Source organism: Schistocerca serialis, chromosome 2 (assembly GCF_023864345.2).
Source record: "Schistocerca serialis cubense isolate TAMUIC-IGC-003099 chromosome 2, iqSchSeri2.2, whole genome shotgun sequence".
Taxonomy (NCBI): domain Eukaryota; kingdom Metazoa; phylum Arthropoda; class Insecta; order Orthoptera; family Acrididae; genus Schistocerca; species Schistocerca serialis.
Window position 1 is genome coordinate 457,816,903 of NC_064639.1, and position 27,906 is coordinate 457,844,808.

The following is a 27,906-nucleotide window of genomic DNA, read 5'->3' on the forward strand; positions in this document are numbered from 1 at the left end:
ATAAAAATGGCTTGCGCATAGATATTTTCATCTTTGCACAGTTCTTACATGACGATAAAATTTTTTATCTTTGTGTTGCCAGATTTACGGTAAATGTGCTAACAAAACTAAAAGGAAGTTCGTTGATAATGTTTCGTCTATGCTACTGAGTATGTTCCGAACTTATTTCTTGTTGCGTGTATTTCTCACTCTTCACATAGATTCATTTTATGTCCTTTGTTTGATTTATCTCGCACTACTAGATTGTTGTCTGTATTGTCAAATGCATGTCCAGTGTCGTGAATGTGATCCCTATTGTAGATTTACTGCAGGTGTCGTACCTAAATGCATTGATATGTACTTTAAGTCTGGCCCAGAAACTTAGACCAGTCTGTCCAACATATTGTACTGGACATTCGTTACTTGGAGAAGCAAACCAGACTCTTGTATCCAGCAGTAGAAGGTGACAATTCTCAAAATTAGCTATGGTGGTTCCATTCAAGAAAAGTGAGTTACGCAGATATTATATTAAAATTAAAACAATCACGGTTTCAACGGTGCCTTTTTTAATTTTAATAGAATCATGAAAACCGATTGCTATATCAATCAGCCAACAATGGAATGGAATGAATATTACACAAATATTTTCATTTGTCTTACACGTTACGTAGTTGCACATTCCATGAAATGGTCCTACATGGACGAAATAAAATCTAGCTTTATTCTCTGAATTATGAGTTTCAAAGGACAGAAATATACCCATATACGATACTCATTGCATCTTCATTTCAACTAAAGCGCTTTATAACCACGAAATTCTTTAGATATGGTATAACTGGAAGTCAAGGACGCCAAATTCGATGAACAGGATGTATGTTACAACGAATTCTGCATCACATTCCCTCCATCTCCCTTTTCCAAATCAACTTTATATACGAGTACGTTTTCTTGATGACATACGATGTTTTCATCTACCTGACCCACAAGTTTCACGTGGGATATATCATTCAGTAATTTGCCTTTTTGGAAACTAATCAGTATGAAAAATCCCTTTGCACCGAAGAAAATGCGGACAGTAGCTTTCCTGGTAGAAGAAAAGGACTTCGCCTTTTCTGGTGTAACATCATTAATTCCATTGCATTCATTGCGCTTTGTTGTGAAGAGGTGGCTCCGAGTTACATCCACAGTAACAAATTCACGCAGAGGAAAAGTGAGACTAGTTTTAGAATAACCCAAACATGACTGAAGTATTAGTTTTGCATTTGATTTTTGTTATCATTCAAGAAATGAATCACTTGTCCCAGTAAATCAATTCTTCATCTAAAATGTACTGCATTCCATCTTCTGATATGTCCATGGTGTAAGCTATTTAAAAGATTTTACCACCAATCATTCAATACCATACATGAACTTTCCCAGTATTTGCGGGCGTGTTTGAAGTTACGGGTATCCTTCATGATTATCACCGTCAAGAACCGCCCATTCCTTACCTATTGATGAAAAAATAGTGGGTTCCTTATTAACCCATATCAAGTTTGGACGAAGTTTGGGAGATGTTGCGGTAAGGTATTCCAGTGTATTGTCTTCGACAATAAATTCGCCGCACGGGTATTTTAAAAAGTCAGACATGCAAATTTGTTCTGGAGATTAAGTTAAGCAACGTTTAACAACATGAAAAAACCTAATTTCACTTATATAAACGCTATCTCTGTGTCACGTCGAGAAATTTTCTCCTAGCATTTGTAACGGGACATACATCACTGTGGACAAAACGCGACACCACGCGGAAGCCGTCGGAAGAAGGAAAGTAATGCGCTGAATAGAGTAGCCGGAAGAAATAACGCAACATTCCGGTATGAACACTTCATTCTGAAATGTGAAAGTTCAGCAGCCGTGAAACTGGTCATCCTGGTATAGGTTACCGCCTTCGCCACACTTTATGGTAGCGCTGTTGTAAGATGACATTGTCAGTGTTAAGCATTAATGGACTGCATTCAGATGAGTCATTGACGATGCTCCTTTCTTTTTCCAGTGCTGTGCGATTGAAAAAAAATCCATTGCCTTTTTTTTCCTCTTTACTCTGTCGTGAATGTGGACATTTGAATTTTATGAAGCTTTCATATCCATTGTTCCCATGTGAACTTTGATGTTACTCTATACTAGCTGCAAGCGTTTCTATACTTTCATCTTCTGAATAAACATCCCGTTCCATTTGCATTTAATAGCGTCACGTAAAATAGTTACTGGAAAAGGAAATAAGGTTATACTTTGACGTACTTTCAAGGAAGAAAATGCCAGCAGAGGTGCGTCTGATCTGTGTGCTTGTTATAACAACTTCATCCGCTTACAAAAAACTTGGCGGAGTGACTTGTTAGAGAAATGTGAAATGCATCAGCAACGAAGAGTACTGATATACAACAAATTTTGATTCATGAGTACAAGAAAGGAAAATGAACTTAAGAACGGAACAAAAGAAGAGACAAAAACCAGGTTAGAAGCCGTTTCATGCTCTGCTGATTCTATTTATTGAGAACAAAAATAACACTTTTGTACAAGAATGTACTTTCAGTACATTAACATGTGCCTCAGGAGAACAAAGAACTCCAATAGTAATTTAGACTCATAAATTTTCATAATTTCTACTGGTGTCGGTCTATAATGACCATCTTCAGATCTGTTTTATAAAAATATGTCCTAATATACTGGAGTCATGATGGCATCGTCAAATACTAGACACAAAAGAAGACTCAGCATCGACAAATGTGTATAAATAATATTATATAAAAGAACCATCTTGTCAGTGCTCTTGTATATACTATTATTTACACACGTGTGACGACGCTGACGCTGGTGTGTTTAGCATTTGACGATACCACTATGGCTCCAGTAAATAGGAAACGTTTTTCTAAAATAGATCAGAAGATAGTCATTACGGACCGAAAGTGGTAGTCTGATGACAACAAATTTGTGACCATAGACGTGAAGTAAAGGACATTTATTCTACAGTCGGGTCATTGCTCAATTCGCGTCCATGTTACAGCTTGTGAATTTACACTCATGTCCATAAGTTACTGGGTGTTAGAGATCCACCAACGATCAGGAAGTACGGCGATTGTGTGTGCATTAAAATGTGCCATGTGACGTTGTCACAAGTACGTGACCTGCGAGTACTATGACTCTTCTAACCGTGACTAGTAAATTGGTTGGAGCAGTCTAGACACGCATAGGTCGTGATCACTGAGTCCAGTTTCATGTACATGCACAGCTCACATCGTTGTTTTTAGTGTGTTAGGGTAGTCATAAACTTTCAATTGTCACCTCGAAAAAATCGAGCTACGACAATGAAACTTTGTTCTTCTGCACGTATTCTCCCTTCAATATAACACAACTTCCCAGACGATGGATACGGTTGGGGGGGGGGGGGGGGGGGAGACCTTGGGTGTGTCTGTCTGCATTTATGTTGCTCAGAAGAAGTTCTGTGTCGAAAAGCGCCTCGTCGTCTTGTTGGAAACGCCTGTAACAACGTGGTTTCTTCAGGAGAATATGGGGGATGGGTGCGGAACATGTCACCACAGTATTTGGAACGTAAACTAACGCAGCCACTCATTCTATCCGACCCCTACTACTGCGATGTAATCCAGCACGGCACGAGTAGTGAGAACAATACGGTTAGAGCTAACCATGGATACTTGTATGCATTACCTATGAAACATCTGTCGGTATGACCATGTCAGTTCTTCATATACCCAATTAGGTTCGTTGCAACCAGGCAAGTTCAGTGGCTACTACACACAACGTTTACTTAATCCTCTCCTCGTTGCCAAGCACCCCAGTACCTTGAATCTGCGATTAAGTAATCATCTTATACTAACCGAAACATTAGGTATCACTTATCTAGTACTCTAGCTGTATCCATCGGTCGCTGCCTTCCGCGTCTGGAACAACTTACACTGCGCTCTGTGCACATTTAAGTGCCCTGTTGCTTTTAATAAAAATCTGAACCCCTTCCTTCTGTCACCGTGATAACGGTTCCACAAAAATTAATAAAATGATTCAAATGGCTCTAAGCACTGTGGGACTTAACATCTGAGGTCATCAGTCCCCTAGACTTAGAACTACTTAAACCTAACTAACCTAAGGACGTCACACACATCCATGCCCGAGGCAGGATTCGAACCTGCGACCGTAGCAGCTGCGCGGTTCCGGACTGAAGCACCTAGAACCGCTCGGTCACAGGGCCGGTCAAAACTTAATAGACATCGCCAGTTTTCCCTCCGACAAATAATAATTGTTCCCACTTTCTCCCATTTACCCATCTTGTTCTTTTCATTTCTCAGTCACTCGCGTCACTTTCTTTCCTTCTTGTCATTATAATATTTTCTTTTATCACGTTCTCTCTTTCTTCCATCGCTCCTCTCGTAGCCATCACTGCTAGCCTTCGTAGGTGGAACCTACTCTCTGTAACTTGTCCCATGAACGAATGTGAACTGTACTTTTTTTTTCTTTCTACACTATGGGGATTACTAAACGTTTTATACTGCTGTATACTTTACGCCACATTACTAGGAGGGGGTGTATAAGCGCATGGTATCACTCTACTGGTCGAAGTCGGAGGTCCCAACGATTTGCTGCATCAGTAACTTTTGAGTCATCCACATACTGCTTCCCGCAGAGTGCATCCTTCGTTGGGCCAAACAGATGGAAGTCGTAAGGTGCGAGATCCGGGCTGTTGGTGGATGAAGAAGAACAGTCCAATGAAGTTTTGTGAGTTCCTTTCAAGTGTGCAGACGTCCAGTTGCGCAGCGAGGTGTTTGATTGTGATCCGCTGATCACCTCGAATGAGAAGGTCCGCACGTTGCAACATTGCAGGGGTGACAGTTGCGTACGGCATCCCTTGTCGGGATGATGACAGACGCCTTACCCAACGACTCAACTCACTTTTGTTCACTGCCATGTCTTTGTAGACACTCTGCAAACGCCTATAGACATCTACGATGCTCTGGATTTACGCTAAAAGAAACTTAATGACAGCTCTCTGTTTGCAAGCCATCTCCGTTACAGATACCATTTGAAGCTCCACCGCCACTGAAACTATAGGAGCTGAAGCGGGAATGTTATACAAACTCTCATAACAAATTCTACATTTTTGGAGCCGAAACTGGCCGAGAAAAAATGTGTTGCATTACTTATGGAACGGCCCTCGTATGTAGAATGCCTGGTTAGAAGTAGACGCAATCTTGCCATGTTAAATAAATGATTGATTAAAAGACAAAAGAAAAATTTTTCCAGTGCGTTAATGTTGAAACACCGTCTTCAATTGCCAGACAGCTTGTTTTGGCCGTAAGATAAATAAGCGCAATCACCGTGGAGAGTATATGTACACGTGAACCGTCTACAGGATATGAGATTGAGAGAACTTTGAGATGTTGTTGTTTCTGCTGGCATAGTCCCCGGCGACACCCGGGTTCCATGTTCCCGCTAGCAGCAGCACTAGCAGCAGAAGCAGCAGCCGGCATGCGGCGTCCATTGCGGCCAATCGCGCCGGCGCGTTAATTTATCGCAGTTGAGAGGTCACCTGCGGTCGAGGGAACGCAGCGGCAAGCCGGCTGTCTATAAATAGAGGACGACAGCGGCAGCGGCAGCGGCAGCGGCAGCGGCGCCGTAATGAGACGGCGGAGCGCACGCCAGCATTGCACTCAATCACACACGTGGCCCCGCACTCTGCCCTCACTGCAGCGCTACGTGTCAGTGTTGGCGCCAAAGCGGCGGCAGGCACAACAGCCGTCCTTCCATTCCAATTTCTCTTCATCAACTTTGCATAATTTCTGTTATCGACCTTAACAATCAATTACCGACAGAAAAAGAGAAAATTCACGGAAGTGGTGCGTTATTCATCTCTGATTTGTTTTGTCACTATTTGTTTTGTCTGTTCGAGAGTGCCAACAATCTTCATCAAAGTATGCTTCAGGAAATATGTATACAGGGTGTCCAAAAAAGCTTGCAGGGAAGGTTGTGCAGAGAAAGTTAGCCAATCAGGCAGTTTCTCTCGCAAATTCGAGCGATAAGCCAGAGACGATGTCGCTAAAGGTGTTCTTCGTTTGGTTTCCTAAAACCGAACAAGGGAGGGATGCAAAACTGGTAGACCGGCGGATGGTAAGGATCGAACCCGAACCAAAGGCTGAGCAATCTCGTGCGCTATCATCTACGTTATGAGAACAACCGACACTAATTGTATCTGGCGGGCCGCTTGAATTTGCGCGCGCAACGTCATGATTGGCTAACTTCAAAGTTAATTAACTCGAAAATGCCGCAACTTACCGAATTTTTTTAAAACAGTTATTTCGAAGCACAGATTACACTACAACACCCTTTCAAGCTTTTAAGAGTATTTCTGACCACCCCATGCGTCGTAAAGAGTTTCAAAAATGGACACAAACAGTCTCGACCGCAAAAAACATTTGTTTTGATGGTAACCACTTTCGGTCGGTTTTTAACCATCCCCAGACCCTCATACCTCGATGATAGGAGATGGTGGTGAATGGAGAGGGTGTTGTAATGTTGATGTTCATAGAATTACAAAACCCGCTCCATTACTGCCTGTAATCGCGGCATGAGGGTCTGAAGATGGTCAAAAACCGACCGAAACCGGTTACCATGAAAATAAATATTTTTGCGGTCGAGAGTGTTTGTGTGCATTTTCGAGGTACCGTTAACAAGACCGCTGTTCTCCACGAGAAATGTTCTCAAAAATTACATAAAGAATTACTCTTCTCTGAGTACTTTCCAAGACATGTAAACACGCCATATGTACCTCCTAAGCTACAAGTCTTTATGTACAGCTACACATAAAGATAACGTAAGGAAACTGACGCATATATGTCAGGTAGTAACAATATTATTCTAAGAACAATTCTCTAATGTGTTTACATCATTCACACTATCTGTACCGATGATACGGCAATAGAGAAACGTGTTTACATCTTACTTTATTAAAAACGATGATCAGTTTCAGCTTTTAAACCATTATCATATCTAAAAATTACAGCAGTGACATATTGGCATGTACGTAGTGTCTTTGAAATTTGCCTTTCGTAGATGTGATCCGCTTCCCGAGTATTATTTATGAAATTAAAATCCAACCTATATTTTCAAGGAACATAATATTTGGATATAAAATCAACTGCATAACACGTTGCGACCGAGATGGTGGCGCAGTGGCTAACATACTGGACTTGCGCTCACGAGGGCGACGGTTCAGATCCCCGTCCGGCTATTAGGATTTAGCTTTTCCGTGGTTTCCCTAAAAACGCTCCAAGCAAATGCCGATTTCCTTTCCCATCCTTCAGTAATCCGAGCTTCTGCCCCGTCACTAACGACCTCACTGTAGACGGAACGTTACACGCTGATCTCCTTCCTCCTTCCTGGGTAAGACCCTTGTGTGAGGCTGCTTTCTGTATCCAGCCCTCTAGCAATGTAGAGTACAGTGCCCCAAGCAGCGAGGTCTTCGGAGGTCGCCCTTGCGGCAGTGGTGGGCGTTGGATCCTCCATGTGTGCCGGAAGCCCTTCGGCTGGTCGCCAGGGATTAACACACTGTCGCCTGGAAGCAGGATGCTGTGCATTAGTGACAATTGGAGCTATTAAAGAAGACAAATCCTGGTATTTACTCTGGAAGCGACCGTGTGTCATCCTGTCAGGCACGTCACACACCCCGGTACTTGACCGTAGGGTTCAAGGTCCCACGGCCAGCCGGTCAGTAAGCAGATAGATTAAACATTCGTGGCAGAGCTCCGAGGTTACTGAATTACAAAACACGCCTTATTTCCCAGCGTCTCGAGACAAATAAAGTCAAAGTGTGTGTATGCCTTAGGCGTACTAAAAAGCGTACACCTTTTTACTCCGCAAATGCAAATTTCAATTGTTTGCATCGATGGGCAAATGAAATAGAGCCCTCTATTTAGAATAGTGTAGAACCAACTTTCGCTAGCAGACTTTACGAGGCAAAGAACACTTTGGGGAACCATGCGCCCTCACCCGCGGAAAGTGGTCGGAAAGGGTACTAATAAGTATGCATCTAGTTTGATGAGGTTGTAGGTGTATTAATAAGGTTGTGGACACATGCCACGGCAGCACTGTCATGTCCATGTAGTGTTTCCCAAGCCATTCGGGATCGGTGTGTGTTGTTTAAGATACAGTTAGTCTGCGGGCTGCAGTAGGTGAACAGAAGGCTTACCACGATAGAACGAAACTGTTTTGTTAGCCAGCTAGAGCCGATGATGTATCAATGGCCCATTTGATACTAGGTAAACATCTCGCACATCCACCACCTGCCTGAACGGTTACGGCCTCGAGTGGCTTCCGACATACTGCTACCACAACGTCTGTGTCTACCAATGTCTACCACGACGGACCAGTGTAGGCGGCAGTTTCCCCTTGCTTTATGGAGGTGTTTCTACTCCCGTAATACTCAATCTCTGTGCCATGAGATGTGCAGCGAGCAGAGGTGGCTTATGTATCCCTTTAAACAACTCTTCGGTACTGTTCTCACAGGCTGCATTCTACATCTATGCTTCACGAGTCGTCTGGTGGTGTGTGGTGTACGGTGCTTTATATACCGTGTCACATTCCCCTTTTCTTCTTCCGGTCGCGAATGGTCCGCGGGAAGAACTATTGTTGAGAAGCCGCCGTGACGGCTGAAATATCTCTGATAATACTTTCATGGTCTTTTCGTGAGACATAAGTGGGACGAAGCAATATATTGGTCTACTCTTCTAAGGAAGGTCGCTCAGATGAATTTAACTGTAAACCACACCGCGAAGCTGAACGCCTCTTGTAGCGCCTTCAACTAGAGATGGCTCAGCACTTCCATGATAGTTTTGCGCTTATTAAATGACACTGTAACAAAACTCGTAGCTCTTCTTTGGATCTTCTCTATTTACTCTGTCAGTCGAACATAGTACACATCGCAGACTAAAAGCAATATTTTTGTCTTGGTTTAACTAGGGTAATGAAAGCTACTTTCTTGATGGGTGGAGTAATGTTCCTGAGGATTTTTTCAATGAATCTGGCATTTGCCTTGCCTCGATTAGCTTTCGTGATCGTTCCACTTTAAATCACGTTGTAGGCATACTCCTAGATATTTTATGGATGTTACTGCTTCCAGCGAGAGTTCAGCATCTTGTAATCGTATAATAATGGGTCTTTCTGCTAATTTATGCGCAATACCTAGCATTTATTTATGTTGGAGGTTAAATGCCAGTTCCTGTGCCAATCGTTAATTCTCTCCCAGTCTTCCTGTACTTCGCTACATTTTTCTAGCTCTGTGACGGACGCCCTGAACAATAAACGCGATATGCTCTAAGAAAAAACAACCACGCACCACGAAGGAGAATGCGACGGAAATTGGTAGATGTGATTTACATGTACGGTCAATCAAATTGTATGACAATGAAAAGGAGTCCTGCTGTGAAATGAAATACACTGCTGGCCATTAAAATTGCTACACCAAGAAGAAATGCAGATGATAAACGGGTATTCATTCGACAAATATATTATACTAGAACTGACATGTGATTACATTTTCAAGCAATTTGGGTGCGTAGATCCCGAGAAACCAATACCCAGAACAACCATCTCTGGCCGTAATAACGGCCTTGATACGCCTGGGCATTGAGTCAAAAAGAGCTTGGATGGCGTGTAAGGTACAGCTGCCCATGCAGCTTCAACACGATACCACAGTTCATCAAGAGTAGTGACTGGCGTATTGTGACGAACCAGTTGCTCGGCCACCATCGACCAGACGTTTTCAATTGGTGGGAGATCTGGAGAATGTGCTGGCCAGGGCAGCAGTCGAACATTTTCTGTATCCAGGAAGGCCCGTACAGGACCTGCAACATGCGGTCGTGCATTATCCTGCTGAAATGTATGGTTTCTCAGGGATCTAATGAAGGGTAGAGCCACGGGTCGTAACACATGTGAAATGTAACGTCTACTGTTCAAAGTGCCGTCAAAGCGAACAAGAGGTGACCGAGACGTGTAACCAATGGCACCCCATACCATCACGCCGGGTGATACGCCAGTATGGCGATGACGAATACACGCTTCCAATGTGCGTTCACCGCGATGTCGCCGAACACGGAAGCGACCATCATGATGCTGTAAACAGAACCTGGATTCATTCGAAAAATGACGTTTTGCCATTCGTGCACCCAGGTTCGTCGTTGAGTACACCATCGCAGGCGCTCCCGTCTGTGACACAGCGTCAAGGGTAACCGCAGCCACGGTCTCCGAGCTGATAGTCCATGCTGCTGCAAACGTCGTCGAACTCTTCGTGCAGATGGTTGTTGTCTTGCAAACATCCCCACCTGTTGACTCAGGGATCGAGACGTGGCTGCACGATCCGTTACAGCCATGCGGATAAGATGCCTGTCATCTCGACTGCTAGTGATACAAGGCTGTTGGGATCCAGCACGGCGTTCCATATTACCCTCCTGAACCCACCGATTCTATATTCTGCTAACAGTCATTGGATCTCGACCAACGCGAGCAGCAACGTCGCGATACGATATACCGCAATCGCGATAGGGTACAATCCGACCTTTATCAAAGTCGGAAACGTGATGGTTCGCATTTCTCCTCCTTACACAAGGCACCACAACAACGTTTAACCAGACAACGCAGGTCAACTGCTGATTGTGTATGAGAAATCGGTTGGAAACTTTCCTCATGTCAGCACGTTGCAGGTGTCGCCACCTGCGCCAACCTTGTGTGAGTGCTCTGAAAAGGTAATCATTTGCATATCACAGCATCTTCTTCGTATAAGTTAAATTTCGCGTCTGTAGCAGTCATCTTCGTGGTGTAGCAATTTTAATGGCCAGTAGTGTAGTATACAGACCAGCACTCCTGGTTGTCGGGCTTTATGCCGGGCGACAATCAGGTTGTGTTTCAGCGCGGCCCAGGAAGTCTTTGGTCTGGAATCTAATAGACCGGGGTACAGTTGTCTTCATTGGTGATTCCTGCATCGAACTGAGCCCCGATGACCAGCAAAGACGTGTCAGGATACGCCCCGAACAGCAGTGGGACACCAACCTGACTGTCTCCCGCCATACAGCCCAAGAACCAGGAGTGCAGGAGTGGTGGTCTGGGGTGGCATTTCGTCCCATAGCATGACCCAGTTACTTGTCATCCACGGCACCCTTACGGCACAGCGGCACCTCAACGTTATTCTGCGCCCCGTTGTCCTTCATGGCAAGCCGTCCCGGGCTTACATTTCAGCAAGATAATGCCCGGCGAGAGTTTCTACTGCTTGTCTTCGTGCTTGCGAAACTCCGCCTTAGCAAGCAAGGTCTCCGGATCTCTCCCAAATCTAAAACATTTGGAACATTATTAGCTGGGTCTGCCAACCATCTCGGGATATTTTTCGATCTAACGCGCCAATTGGACAGAATTTGGCACGATGTCCCTCAGGAGGACATGTAACAGCTCTGTCAACCTATGTAAAGCCGAATAACTGCTTGCGTAAGGGCCAAAGATGGATCAACGCGATATTGACTTGCACAGTTTGCGAAGGTCTTTCTCCTGAATAAATCTAATTTTTCTGAAATTGTGAACATTCATTTGTCTGTACATGTGCATCACATCTGCCGATTTCCATCCCATTCGGATTATGCTTTTGCAGTGCCTCGTTTCTTTGCCTTAGAATGTATTAGGCCACCTCTCGATGTCTCTCTGACAAACGTCTAGTGGTTATGATATCATGATGAACAATTTTTGTTGGAGATAAAATGTTCGCTGACCATTCCCGCCGGCACTAGGCTCGTTTTATTAAATTCGCCGGTCGTGGGACGACTAGACTTCACCACACTAGCACAGTCTACTAACCAGGTGTGTTGCATCTGCAGGTACTACCTGCCCAGTAAACTGATATATTTTCAGCAAGAAAACCTTAAGACTGAGAGTTTCTGAGCGGAGAAAGATAGTTTAGAAGGTCAGTGTAGCTTCTTTCACGCAGAGGTGGTGAATGGATTATAGGCAACACGCACTGCATGCGAATGCCACAGAGTGCCTCTGCCCTACGCCCCTCAGGGGAATATTGTTGTTGTTGTGGTCTTCAGTCCTGAGACTGGTTTGATACAGCTCTCCATGCTACTCTATTCTGTGCAAGCTTCTTCATCTCCCAGTACCTACTGCAACCTACATCCTTCTGAATCTGCTTAGTGTATTGATCTCTTGGTCTCCCTCTACGATTTTTACCCTCCACGCTGCCCTCCAATGCTAAATTTGTGATCCCTTGATGCCTCAAAACATGTCCTACCAACCGATCCCTTCTTCTAGTCAAGTTGTGCCACAAACTTCTCTTCTCCCCAATCCTATTCAATACCTCCTCATTGGTTACGTGATCTACCCACCTTATCTTCAGCATTCATCTGTAGCACCACATTTCGAAAGCTTCTATTCTCTTCTTGTCCAAACTGGTTATCGTCCATGTTTCACTTCCATACATGGCTACACTCCATACAAATACTTTCAGAAACGACTTCCTGACACTTAAATCTATACTCGATGTTAACAAATTTCTCTTCTTCAGAAACGATTTCCTTGCCATTGCCAGTCTACATTTTATATCCTCTCTACTTCGACCATCATCAGTTATTTTACTCCCTAAATAGCAAAACTCCTTTACTACTTGAAGTGTCTCATTTCCTAATCTAATCCCCTCAGCATCACCCGATTTAATTTGACTACATTCCATTATCCTCGTTTTGCTTATGTTGATGTTCATCTTATATCCTCCTTTCAAGACACTGTCCATTCCGTTCAACTGCTCTTCCAAGTCCTTTGCTGTCTCTGACAGAATTACAATGTCATCGGCGAACCTCAAAGTTTTTACTTCTTCTCCATGAATTTTAATACCTACTCCGAATTTTTCTTCTGTTTCCTTTACTGCTTGCTCAATATACAGATTGAATAACATCGGGGAGAGGCTACAACCCTGTCTCACTCCTTTCCCAACCACTGCTTCCCTTTCATGCCCCTCGACTCTTATAACTGCCATCTGGTTTCTGTACAAATTGTAAATAGCCTTTCGCTCCCTGTATTTTACCCCTGCCACCTTTAGAATTTGAAAGAGAGTATTCCAGTTAACGTTGTCAAAAGCTTTCTCTAAGTCTACAAATGCTAGAAACGTAGGTTTGCCTTTTCTTAATCTTTCTTCTAAGATAAGTCGTAAGGTTAGTATTGCCTCACGTGTTCCAACATTTCTACTGAATCCAAACTGATCTTCCCCGAGGTCCGCTTCTACCAGTTTTTCCATTCGTCTGTAAAGAATTCGCGTTAGTATTTTACAGCTGTGACTTATTAAACTGATAGTTCGGTAATTTTCACATCTGTCAACACCTGCTTTCTTTGGGATTGGAATTATTATATTCTTCTTGAAGTCTGTGGATATTTCGCCTGTCTCATACATCTTGCTCACCAGATGGTAGAGTTTTGTCATGACTGGTTCTCCCAAGGCCATCAGTAGTTCTAATTGAATGTTGTCTACTCCCGGGGCCTTGTTTCGACTCAGGTCTTTCAGTGCTCTGTCAAACTCTTCACGCAGTATCTTATCTCCCATTTCATCTTCATCTACATCCTCTTCCATTTCCATAATACTGTCCTCAAGTACATCGCCCTTGTATAAACCCTCTATATACTCGTTCCACCTTTCTGTTTTCCCTTCTTTGCTTAGAACTGGGTTGCCATCTGGCTCTTGATATTCATACAAGTGGTTCTCTTCTCTCCAAAGGTCTCTTTAATTTTCCTGTAGGCAGTATCTCTCTTACCCCTAGTGAGACAACCCTCTACATCCTTACATTTGTCCTCTAGCCATCCCTGCTTAGCCAGTTTGCATATCCTGTCGATCTCATGTTTGAGACGTTTGTATTCCTTTTTGCCTGCTTCATTTACTGCATTTTTATATTTTCTCCTTTCATCAATTAAATTCAATATTTCCTCTGTTACCCAAGGATTTCTACTAGCCCTTGTCTTTTTGCCTACTTGATCCTCTGTTGCCTTCACTACTTCATCTCTCTGAGTTACCCATTCTTTTTCTACTGTATTTCTTTCCCCCAGTCCTGTCAATTGTTCCCTTATGCTCTCCCTGAAACTCTGTACAACCTCTGGTTTAGTCAGTTTATCCATGTCCCGTCTCCTTAAATTCCCACGTTTTTGCAGTTTCTTCAGTTTTAATCTACAGTTCATAACAATATATTGTGGTCAGAGTCCACATCTGCCACTGGAAATGTCTTACAATTTAAAACCTGGTTCCTAAATCTCTGTCTTACCATTATATAATCTATCTGATACCTTTTAGTATCTCCAGGGTTCTTCCATGTATACAACCTTCTTTCAAGATTTTTGAACCAAGTGTTAGCTATGATTAAGTTATGCTCTGTGCAAAATTCTACAAGGCGGCTTCCTCTTTCATTTTTTCCCCCCAACCCATATTCACCTACTATGTATCCTTCTCTCCTTTTTCCTACTGACGAATTCCAGTCACCCATGACTATTAAATTTTCGTCTCCCTTCACTACCTGAATAATTTCTTTTATCTCGTCATACATTTCATCAATTTCTTCATCTGCAGAGCTACTTGGCATATAAACTTGTACTACTGTAGTAGATATGGACTTTGTGTCTATCTTGGCCACAATAATGCGTTCACTATGCTGTTTGTAGTAGCTAACCCGCACTCCTATTTTTTTATTCATTATTAAACCTACTCCTGCATTACCCCTATTTGATATTGTATTTATAACCCTGTAATCACCTGACCAAAAGTCTTGTTCCTCCTGCCACCGAACTTCACTAATTCCCACTATATCTAACTTTAACCTATCCATTTCCCTTTTTAAATTTTCTAACCTACCTGCCCGATTAAGGGATCTGACATTCCACGCTCCGATCCGTAGAACGCCAGTTTTCTTTCTCCTGATAACGACATCCTCTTGAGTAGTCCCCGCCCGGAGATCCGAATGGGGGACTATTTTACCTCCGGTATATTTTACCCAAGAGGACGCCATCATCATTTAATCATACAGTAAAGCTGCATGTCCTCGGGAAAAATTACGGCTGTAGTTTCCCCTTGCTTTCAGCCGTTCGAAGTACCAGCACAGCAAGGCCGTTTTGGTTAATGTTACAAGGCCAGATCAGTCAATCATCCAGACTGTTGCCCCTGCAACTACTGAAAAAGCTGTTGCCCTCTTCAGGAACCACATGTTTGTCGGGCCTCTCAACAGATACCCCTCCGTTGTGGTTGCACCTACGGTACGGCCATCTGTATCGCTGAGGCACGCAAGCCTCCCCACCAACGGCAAGGTCCATGGTTCAGGGGGGGAATAATCAGTTAAAAAACGGCGTAGCGTTGTTGGAAAGCTTCAGCACACATTATGCCTCTAATAAACAAACCTGTTCCTAACGACGTGACCTATCTACCCTAGATGCTTGTCGCACAATGTTTGTACACAAGAGGCGCTCCGACAGTAAGTTTTGACATTGCTCTTCACTGAGAAACTTTATTGTGAAAAATAAATACACTCTGTCATCATGAACTAAACACCTTGCACTATTTTTCCACATAGACGCTACTCACATTGAGACATTTGATGAACCATGAAATTTGTGTGAAGAAACCACTATGGTAAAACTCGGTCCCCTCTTGCGACACAAGGAATTATTCGCTGTCTGCTTCAACTTACCGTTGGTTCAAAAATGGTTCAGATGGCTCTGAGCACTATGGGACTTAACATCTGAGGTCATCAGTCCCCTAGAACTTAGAACTACTTAAACCTAACTAACCTAAGGACATCACACACATCCATGCCCGAGGCAGGATTCGAACCTGCGACCGTAGCGGTCGCGCGGTTCCAGACTGACGCGCCTAGAACCGCTCGGCCACACCGGCCGGCAAACTTACCGTTGGTTTGGAAGTGGTGTCCCGAGAGTGCGGCTTTTGGGGTATAGTGACGTACCTGTGTTACATCGGCTGTGATGATTCTGAACAGGAATTCATATATCTCTCGTGCTTATCGCATCAAGTGATCGAGGCTGATCCTCATTTTTGCACTTTCGTGATCCCGAGTCAGGTCTTTCGGCACCCATTTTGCAGACACTTTTCGGTAGCCCAACATGAGCATGTACGCAGTATGGACGCCACGTCCGACACGTTTATGAACCTGTCCGCCAACACCGTGTCCTGTGCTCTAACAATTTTGTTTCCATTCGTGAATGAGGAGGGATGCAGACTTCGACCTACATCCCCCCACACTCTGCCCTTCTTCTCTTGACATGCTACACCAAGGATCAATCATTTGATGAGACATGTCCTCTTCGCCGTGTATGGTCTATCGGCGTAATGGATGGTGGACGCAACAGTCCCACGTGCCCATTCATACCGGGTAAGAGCACGCTCTTCCATTGGCGACCGGGCTATCAGTACACGTCCATCTGTCCATCTGCAAGGGTGATTTGTACTCGGGCACGCTGGTCCGCTGCTACTCTTTCTTCTTCGGCACTCTGGGAATGCATCAGTTCTTCTCCAGACCTCCTTCTGGATCTCGTGGTGTCCGCTGTTGAGTATGTATACACATATGAAAGGTAATTGTTCTATAACAATCCCTCGGGGTACGCCCGAAGCTACTTTTAAGGAACACAATTCAACTTGGGCGCTATTATCCACTTTCTGGGTCTCGTGGCTGAATTCAGCAACGGCGACGGTGCATTCTGGTGGCAGCTGACTGCTTCGCTGCCCGTTACGAACTTCTTAGCTCCTTACTGCTGCCGGCTATATTGTTCTTCCGTAGTTCGATTTTGCCTCGCAGCCGGTTGGCGTGGAGGAAAGAGAGTGGAGGGGAAGGGTCATAGAATTCAGCCGCCAGTGACATTTTCAGCATCGTATCTATAATAAAAAATTACTGACATTAGGAAACATTAGTCTTAAATAGTATTGTCTTGAAAAATGAAGACCACATATCGAATGTGTCAGTGTTTTTTGTACGGTGCCACACGAAGGAAACGCGCAGTGCGAGTATAGAATTTTGAGGAGTCTCTCATATAAGTGAAACTGTTCACCAAGAACAAGAATATGTTTCTGGCGATAGTCGTTTCGAAGGGGCAGTAAATTTAGAGTCACAGAAATGGAGTCTTGCGCAATTTAGTAGCTTAGCGTATTTTGCATATACAATGCAGACTTTCGTGGTCAGCGTTTGTGTCCATGGTGATATACACTCAGGAGACAAAAGTCATGGGATACCTTCTAAAATCGTATCGGACCTCCTTTTGCCCGGAATAACGCAGCAGTTCGACGTGGTATGGACCTAACAAGTCGTTGGAAGTCCGCTGCAGACCTACTGAGCCATGCTGCCTCTACAGCCGCCCATAACTGCAAAAGCGTTGCCGGAGCAGGATTTTGTGCACGAACTGACCTCTCAATTGTGCCCCATACATGTTCAATGCGGTTCATGTTTTACGATGAGAATGGCCGAATCATTCTCTCGAACTGTCCAGAATATTCTTCAAACCAATAGTGAAAACTTTGTGCCCAGTGACATGGCGTACTGTCATTCATAAAAAGTCCTTCGTTGTTTGGGAACACGACGACCATGAATGGCTGCAAATGGTTTCCAAGTAGCTTAACATCCAGAGAATCCAGTCCACTCCATACAATCACAGCCCATAACATTATACAGCAGCCACCAGCTTGCACAGAGCCTTCTTGATGGTTCAAATGGCTCTGAGCACTATGGGACTTAACTTCTGAGGTCATCAGTCCCCTACAACTTAGAACTACTTAAACCTAACTAACCTAAGGACATCACACACATCCATGCCCGAGGCAGGATTAGAACCTACGACCGTAGCGGTCGCGTGCTTCCAGACTGTAGCGCCTAGAACCGCTCGGCCACCCCGGCCGGCACCTTCTTGATAAATTGGGCCCATGGATTCGAGGCGTCTGCACCACACTCGAACCCTACCATCAGCTCGTGTCATCAGAAATCACGACTCATTTGACAGGCCACGGGTATCCAGTTGTCTAGGGTCCAACTGATATGGTCATGAGCTCAAGAGAGGCGCTGCAAGTGATGTCATGCTACTAGCAAAGGCACTTGTGTAGGTCGACTGCTGTTATTGCCAATTAACGCCAAATTTCGTCATACTATCCTAGCGGATACGTTCATCTACGCCTCACATTGAATTCTGCTATTATTTCAGGTAGTGTTGCTCGTCTGTTAGGACGGACAACTCTACACAGACATCGCTGCTCACGATCGTTAAGTGAAAGACGTTGGCCACTGCGTTGTCCGTGGTGAGAGGTAAAGCCTGAATTTTGGTATCCTCGCACATTCTTGACACTGTGGATCTCGGAATATTGATTTCCCCAACGATTTCCTAAATGGGATATCCCACTCTTCTAGCTCCATCTACCATTCTGCTTTCAAAGTATGCTAATTCCCCTGTGGGGCCGTAATCAGGTCGGAAACCTTTTCACATGAATCATCTGAGTCCTAGTGACTCACAGTGCTCCGCCAGTGCACAGCCGTTTTATACCTTGTGTCCGCGATACTACCGCCATATGTATATCTGTATATCGCTATTCTATGACCATTGTCAACTCAGTGTATGTTTTCTGGTATTTAAACCGTCATCTTAAAGAACACCTTTCTTACAACTGTTGCTTTTCTTGCTGCGGGAGAATTAATCACTTGCTTTTCTTCTTTGTTCGCTGCTGTAAAAAAACGTAAGTACGAGTAGTTCGAGACAGATTCGAAACGTATGTTTCGGCTCTCTGTACCAGACATATGGAAATTCTCTTTCAAGCAGTAAGCAGCAGAGTGAACGTTAATCGTTCTAGCTTCTGGTGATGTCATCCAACGCAGGGTACGAGACGAACATTACGTTCAAGAGTACGCACCGCCTATTCAGATTACTAGCGATGTGCGAGTGCGATTTGGAACTGTGTGCATCAGTCGTCTGCGTTCTTTCAGTTGCTATAAACATTTTTTTTTGCAGGCAACTGCTATTTGTGGAGGAATTGCGTGTCTGCTCCCGTGATCTAGTTACGAACCCCGACGGCGGTCGCAGTAAACTTTAACGGGTCGTTGCCAGGACACCAGTTACTGCCCTTTCGAGCTGAGCACGCACTTAAGACGTAAGAATAAATCAACCGCGGGCGCAGGTCAATAGGCGAAAACCTCAGGGGAGGTTCGAGGAGTCCTTGTAAACGTGATTCATTCGGTGACTACGCCTATTCTCTGTCATTTCGAAAAACATTCCCCTCATGCGACAATGATTTACACAAATAAACGCTCTCCGATGCGAAACAATTAAAAGGAGGTAAAATCTGTAGGGAGTCTCAGTTCAGTAGCTGAGAAACACAGATGTTTTAAAAACAATGGTTATATTGATTTATTTGTTCGTTGTCAAGATCCACTATGCCTCAGGGTAGTATATATTCTCCCTTTATCTGCAGTTGAATTAATTGAAAACAGTATGTAGGACTTTTCTCAGGTTTAACAACGTTTACACATTTTACTACCACCTAACATTATGCAAAATCTATAATTCACCTTATCCGTTCTTATTTATTAATGAATAATCCTCCAGGAATATTCTTTGTCTTTAACGACTGAATCTTTGCACCCGTAAATTAGGCTCTCATCCCCTGCTTTTTCTTCCAGTTGGTACCCAGTTCATTAAACATTTTGAAAACTTTTCTTCTTCTAGCTTTTTGTCCTGTCCATATCACTGATGTTTCTAATGGATGAATAATTGAATTCTGAGCATCCATTCTGTGCTTGAGAGCTTAGGTTCTCGTTTCTCGTTTACTAGGTGTCGTTGCCTACTATCTCCAGGACACCATCTTCGCCGCTAGTAATTTTGAATTTAGTTTTCATTTGATTATCAAAACTTCTGAACAATCAACTTTTCCAGATGTATTCTTGACCTAATTTCTTAGTCTTCTAACCCATTATCTATTAATTTCGGCCTTAGATATTTATACACCAGTGTTATTGGTAAGTAGTATCTATAGCATCTGTCGATTTACTTCTACGAACGAGGGTTTTCTTGTGTTGAGAACAAATATTTGTTTCTTGCATCTGCGCCACTATTCACTGACTGCTAATAGTCAAATAATAATTTTTTTTTGCTTTTTTAAAATTATCTAATAGTTATTTCCTGAAACCTTGGAGACATGTTTGGAGAGAGCATTACAGGATATCAAAGTTCGGCAATATTTCGTTTTGCAGAGACAAATAAGCTACAAAACTGGGACGTTGACCAAGTGTAAGTTACAGCTCCGGATTTAAATTGGAAAAGCTTCTTCGCTCTAAACAGCGACACCGGTCACTGTCAAACTTTGCTCATTGTCAACGAGCTTGTGTTTTTTATACTCTTCTTCTCATTTCGCCTCATGAAGACCTTATTATAACTAGCCTACCTACATCCCACATCCACAGATTGAAGCTGAATAGATATTAAGTTGTCCAGCCGGCGTATGCTTATTACGACGTGCCTGGTGTGTGCAGGGATCCGCAGTCGCTTGTGGCGAGCACGGACAGAGGTCTGTCTACCTGAGGAGGCGGCCAGCTAGCTGCCAGCTGCCAGCTGCTACGCACGGCGTCTCAGCTGCGCGCCTCTGCGACGCGACTGGAAGGCAACCAACCGGCTTCTGCTGTCGACACGGTGAGCAAGTGCATTATATTGCAAACGAAAAATATGTAGCTTTATGTCGACGCTAGCTTGAAGTGCGTTAAAAAAATTATGGCACAAGTATTCCACTTGCTAGAGGAAAAAAACGAGACAAATACGGCATGTAATTTTAGGTTCAATACCACGGTAAATTCCTTTTAAAAAAATGGAACGGGTTCCTTAGAAATAACCACTTAAATAAAGTGATATTTCTTAAACGTCAGAGACTCTCTCGCCTCGAAGTCTATCAACAGAAGTAAATTAAAATGTCTCATGTGAAACGATGAAATTTATTACGGATAAAGAACGCAGCAAAGACTTTAAAGGAAACAGTGTGATGTTCGTGAAAGGAAATTTTTTTCTTATTTGACTTTTATCAGGTGGAAAACGTTTTGCAAACGCTTATGATGCTGAGTACATAGAGGGTGTTTTCCCTAAGAGTTGTCAGGCGCACTTTCTCTGGTGTTTCAGCAGATATTTGCAATTAAAGTTTTGCAGTGTCAGCGCAAAGAAATGCTGCTGATTGCGTCTTTCATGCGACACCCAATGTCGACGGTGTCGACGGAAAGCGTCGGGTTAGTTTCTCATTAGAAAAAAAAAGATTTTTAGAAGCGGATATCGCGTGTCTGTTCCACAGAGGGGCCCCAAATTAGGGCGATATTCGTTTTGTATGTATGTATTAATGACTACATTAAAACAAAGAATAATAATTACTTCAGAAGTGACTGAGCAGCTCTTCTGCATGGCGCCAGAGCACTGTTCAGTCGCTGGTGGAGTACTGGTTATTCTTCGTGTTTTAATGTCGCCATTAATAATTACTGATAAAACGAATTTGAGACTAAACCAATTTGGAACGATGGAATATACAGACAAACAGCAATTAAAGAGAATGAAAGGTTTACCGACATTTATTCCGAAGAGAAAAAACGAAGGCTAAAATGCTACGGTTATACTAAAAGAATAGAGCTAAGCAGATTAAATAGAAGGATGGAGAATTCTTCGAGTCGCAGTACAAGTTAAGATGTAAGAGTAAAATGGTTCGGTATGGTAAAAGAAGATGAGATGAAAACAGCAATAACACAACTTGTTACACCTTACAGAAAGAAAACTTAGGAAATAAATTCAAGACTGGAAGGAAACACTTATTAAAACTGGAAGAACTCACTTTAATAAGCGGGAAACAACTCATTTTGATGGAACGAAAGTAACGCGGCCACAAAGGAAATCTCCAATCAAGCTCTGGAACTGTCATTTGACGTTCATTGAGTGGCCCATTAGAGCCGAAACATGAATAACAGTAACGACAAATCTGCTTTCTTTCCTCTCAGTGGCCGGCCGGGGTGACCGAGCGGTTGTAGGCGCTACAGTCTGGAAGCGCGCGACCGCTACGGTCGCAGGTTCGAATCCTGCCTCGGGCATGGATATGTGTGATGTCCTTAGGTTGGTTAGGTTTAAGTAGTTCTAAGTTCTAGGGGACTGATGACCTCAGAAGTTAAGTCCCATAATGCTCAGAGCCATTTGAACCATTGTTTTTTTCTCTCAGTGAGATATAAATAAATGAGCTTAATTCCTGTTTTCTATTTGTTGTTATGCAGAAAGTAATTAACGTTTTCTTGTATTTTATGTTTGTATTCACGCCTACGACGCACGTTTGTAATGCCTTGCAGCGGCACTGGGTGATTTACGAACTTGATATCCTATTCTCAATTTACTCCAGCACACACAGTTTACAATATCTCGAAATTATCAGTCTGAAACATCGTGTAGACCGATATATGATATTCAAATAAATCAGGAGATTTAATAAATACATTGGTTTTTCAGGTATAACTGTTGATGACGTGGCTGCATAATTCGTTGCACTACAGCTTCGTTACTTCGCATGGCTGAGATAACGAAAACTGTCACCATGTGCTGAAGCAAGGTCTGTCAGGGAAGCGGGACAGGAGGCGGCCGGCTGGGTGTTTATGCACAAGAAACTATAAGGGGCGATGAGAAAGTTTCCTATGATAGGCCGGGAATCGGTGTACGAACCAAGAAAATATCGCCGTGAGCAACCTGAGTTGGCGCTGCCCCTTTGGTAAAACACCGTGTGCTGTCCGTAACTGCGTGCTGCACATCCTCGTACGACAGGAATTGCCTACCCTTCAAGGCCATTTTTCCATTTCATTTTTTTTAAATTTTTTTTTAAGAGCGACCGAAGGTGTAACAATCACATGGGGAGAGATCAGTACCATAGGGCGAGCGTCTCCCACTTGAATTGGCGTATCTTCTGCGTTACGACATTTGCGATACGACAAGAGTTATCATTAAACTGCACGGAACTTGGCCCACCATTTCGCAACAGTGGTTTTCAACAGACATGCTATGCCATACATATTCGTTATTCTCCGATGCCTGTCTAACGGTGTTTGTCCTTTGGATGCCAAGAAAAAAATAACAGCACTTTCGTCCTGTTACGACGCATTTCATAATAACGTCGTCATACTTAGCGTTTCCGCATTTACTATTCTCACATCAGCAAGAAACGAATGCCTATGTGGTGTCACCGCCAGACACCACACTTGCTAGGTGGTAGCTTAAATCGGCCGCGGTCCATTTAGTACATGTCGGACCCGCGTGTCGCCACTGTGTGATCGCAGACCGAGCGCCACCACAAGGCAGGTCTGGAGATACGATATAGCACTCGCCCCAGTTGTACGACGACTTTGCTAGCGACTACACTTACGAAGCCTTTCTCTCATTTGCCGAGAGACTGTTAGAATAGCCTTCAGCTAAGTCCATGGCTACGACCTAGCAAGGCGCCATTAGCCTTACATAGTTTGAAAGCTATCGTATGAAATGTCTCATCAAGAATGCTGTATTCACATCAAAGAATAAAAGATAAGTATTCGAGGAGCTGCATACTTTTCTTATTAGAATTCACTACTTATCCTGTTCCAGAATTCACGCCCGTCTGCGTTAGATAGCGTGCATTTCGGCCTACTCTATCTACAAGGTGTTGGCACATTTACCAACACATCAGCCTACATGTCGGTGCTCATATACCCGCATCAAATGGCTCTGAGCACTATGGGACTTAACATCTATGGTCATGAGTCCCCTAGAACTTAGAACTACTTAAACCTAACTAACCTAGGGACATCACACAACACCCAGCCATCACGAGGCAGAGAAAATCCCTGACCCCGCCGGGAATCGAACCCGGGAACCCGGGCGTGGGAAGCGAGAACGCTACCGCACGACCACGAGATGCGGGCTATACCCGCATCGGAGTCGCGCTACGTTGCCTGTACGCTGTAGCAAAACCCTCAAACGAAATCTTTTTGAGCGCTTCTTATACGTAAGGAATACTGACTCGCAAGAATCGCGATCTGGGCCTCGAGGAAGGTGAAGTTACCACTCCTCGAAGCCCCGACGGCGCAGCCAGCGCTTCCGTCTTTCCGCTGTTTCATCGGTTCTCGCTGGAGCTACAGTCTTGGTAAATTTTTTGAATGACGCTGCCGCCATTTGACTGAAATAACAATAATGCGACGGATGCCTGTTTTTTGCTTAGCAGTCTCATGTAACGGTTGTGCTATATGGTTCAGAAATGAGAGTCTGCAATATATTTAGGCGTTTTAGAGATGTTCTTCTCTTTTAAATAAAGACAGATCTGGCCTCCATGACCAGATATGCTTTTTCGACAAGGTCTTATATTTCATACCAGTCTGAAGTTTTTTCTCATGTACCTAAGTTTTTGTACTTGAAAAGGGCCTAAGGCCGAAATCTGGATTGTATGACAGTAAAATAAAAATTATTACAGTGAAATGGCGGCAGCGTCATTAAAAAATGATTGCCATACGATCAAGCTTGCACAGCGGTTCTGTTATGCAAAACGTGGTAGAAAACAATATGCTTTCAAAACAGTGACGGGTCAGACCTGCATGAATACTGTCCATTTAGCCATGCAGTCTACTCACCACCTGCAGGTGTATTCTGCGCCGGTCTGTATTCTGAAACGAGTCGTGTAGTTGCCGCTGCTGACAATGTCTTTTCTGAGCTGCGAGTGTCCCAGCTGCGCTCAAGTCCGAATTCCACTGGTAGCTGAAGCGGTGCCTTCCAGCTGGAAGGTGTAATCTCCGTCTCCTTCCATCTATTGTCCACATTAAACAATTCCGAGTCCAAGTAATTAGCAGTTTAATGTAGATTTGAGAGGTGCAAAGATTGCAATAAACTTTCAAGTTTACTTAGCTTGTCATGGTGAGATGGTTACAGCTCTTCTTGTCTAGGAGTCTGATTCTTGAAGATAAAAATCTGACATCAGATCATAGCGGTTGGTTTGAACTAAATACATTGACAGATTGTTGTTGCAGAATTTCTTATGTAAATATCTTTTCCACTGATTTCCTCATATTTTAGTATATCATACAGTAATTTGGTTTTCGCTCTAACAAAGACTCTCTCACTCTGCGGAAATAACGATATTCCAAATGGTTTACAATTTTTCTTAACAAACGAATTCCTACTAGTTTTCGTTACATTATTAATTTCTATTTTTATTTCAGAAATGAATCCAGAGATAAACATAGTAAACAGTACAGGACTGTGTAATTAATAATAGAAATTTTAAGTGCGCAAATACTTCGTGATTTCGAATCTTTCTAAAAAAAATAATTTTAACTGTACATTCAGAACTAGTACCTGTCGATCATGTTCTGGCGTAACCACAAGCGCCGGAACGCAAGACCAGAGAAGGCAGTGAGGAAACGTCGGCGAATGATGCGCGGAATTGGACCGCGCAACGCCAGGAGCGCCCCCTGCAAGAAGTGAATAGAAGCACCAATCCTGCCAGCCTCGGCCGCTCAGATCGGCTCAGCATACGAACATCAGTGGAACGTAGTTGCGGAGATTGCTGCAAGAACAGCTAGTTGTGATCTCTATCAGTTACTTGTCTGAACTTTGTCTATAGCGAAAACTATTACTGTTTGCATGTCACTTTCGACACCGATGTAACTCGAAAGTTAAGTATTGTCATGCTGCTTTATGGAAATAAAACTACTAATGTTATTTGTTTGAATTGTTATATAGCATTCCGGGAACGGTGCATCCTTCAGGTACCCTAAAAGCGACGAGTGGGCAAGACCCAACTGATTATAACACTGACACTAAAATATTTTATAAAGTAATTCCTTTTCACAAATTTTAGCTTGAAATATAACATACTGTGTATAAAATTATATGAAGGTTTTCAGAAAAGCAACTGAGATAATACTGACCTGTCCAAAATTCGAAAAATAGTACTGGTACCGACAACTACTGTTGAGGAAAAGTAATGATAGAGGAGGATGTCCCGTTACAAAGGCCACATGCCGACTGACTTCAGGCCCACTACTTGGGGTCTACGGTTCACACCTGAGCCCGACTATCTGTCCTGTATGGGCATGCTCTGTTGTTCGGTTCGGCTCTGAGCACTATGGGACTTAACTTCTAAGGGCATCAGTTCCCTAGAACTTAGAACTACTTAAATCTAAGTAACTTAAGGACATCACACACATCCATGCCCGAGGCAGGATTCGAACCTGCGACCGTAGCGGTCTCGCGGTTCCAGACTGTAGCGCCTAGAACCGCTCGGCCACCCCGGCCGGCCCGCTCTGTTGTTGCCTATTCGCCTAATGTGGGCACACACCACCTCTGCTGGCCGCTACCACTGCCACCCGTGCTAGAATCGACGCATTCTCTTGCATCCTGTATTCAGCAGTGCGCCAGCGCCAACCCATGCGGTTGCCTTCCTCAGAGGCCGTGACAGGTGCGTGCCGCTGGGCTGAGGCATATCTGCACCGCCCGAGCGCTGACAGTGGGACACCTGCCCTGATACGATTCTCACCAGTGCTGGCGTCTGACCCTGGCTGCAAGCTGCGACAGCAAAACTGCTTTAATAAAGAACTAAATGATTTTCACTTTAACTTGATATGCCAGTGACCCCCCATTTGGTTTCTTCTAGGCAAGACGCTATAACAGATTGAGAGGTGGCGAGAGGAATGACATCCTGACAACTAGAGGAACGGCTCTTCCACCCACCGAAGAGGTCAAAACATTGCGCACCTTTACAAATTGTTGCAAGTGGTCACTAAAGTGTAGGAAGTGCAGTTCATTGGTATAATCCTGCTGCTTCAAACTTTTAACAAAAAGTTGTGACATTTTCTTCTTGTCGTTTCATCGGAAGATTTCCCATTTGAATTCTGTTCATAAATGAGGGCTGACACTCACGTATCATTATGACCTGACGATTTTTTTCATACGGTGAGCCACAGACGTATATTTGTAAAAGGGCAGTTTGAGCTTTTTCGCCTCGGTTGCTTTTCACAAGCATTCAGTTTATTATAACTTGCACGATTAGCCAATTCCGACCTTAAAGGCCATTTTCAAGCACCGTACGTGTCGACGTGATTATCCTGTTAATAAATTGCGATATAGCGGATCTGAGAGCGAGCGCATTTCGTGCATGCGTCAGAATTAAATCCAAAAAGCTTATTGTGTACAGTACTAGTCACTTTTCCTGTAATAAAATGTTACAGGTTTCGTTGTCGAACCGGTTGCTAATCTCCATCAGTTAGCAAATTTGGCAGTTTAAAGTCATGAAACATCAAAAGAATAAGAACGTCACAAATGACGTGGACTTTCCGAAAACTTGTAATCCGAAGACTTTTCGGAGACGTTTACAGACGTCTCAGCAACTGTGCAGCTTAGTCCCGTTACAAAGACAGAAGATAAATAAAATGATAACTGAGTTTCCTACCAAATTTTTGGGCTGCTTATGCAGTTACGGGTTGAATGATTGGAGGCACAGACCAGTAAATCAATTAATTAAAGAGTTGATGCATTTAATCTGCCTATTTACACATTGAAGTAATTTTTCCAGTCAACTGAAACTTTCCTAAGTAGAGGACTATCGAATGGTGAAAGTAGAGCAATGTTCATGATTACCAACTGTATAATTAATAAAATACGCAAGAGGGCTTAAATATACGGAAGTTACCGGGGCCTTAATTTCATATTCAAGCCAAGGCAACAACAGCGCATAGGGAGCCTGATCCCTCTCGCGTTCAGAGAACTGTGGCTACCCAGGACCACCAACCCGAACGTTGGGAGGGAAGAACTGTCCTCTGCAGAAAGCTATAGCAACCATCCGCATTTCTGCTCCCTGTCGAATTCGCTACACTA

The 27,906-nt window shown here is 43.6% G+C and overlaps 1 protein-coding gene across 1 annotated transcript in view; it reads left to right on the forward strand.

Moving 5' to 3' along the window:
* The window catches only part of LOC126457357 (cysteine-rich secretory protein 2-like), a 242,711-nt gene that overhangs the window by 83,912 nt on the left and 130,893 nt on the right, over positions 1–27,906 (forward strand). The window contains exon 2 of the mRNA XM_050093590.1: positions 20,541–20,697. The gene's annotated coding sequence lies outside the window, so the exon portion shown is untranslated. The remainder of the gene's footprint in view (positions 1–20,540; positions 20,698–27,906) is intronic.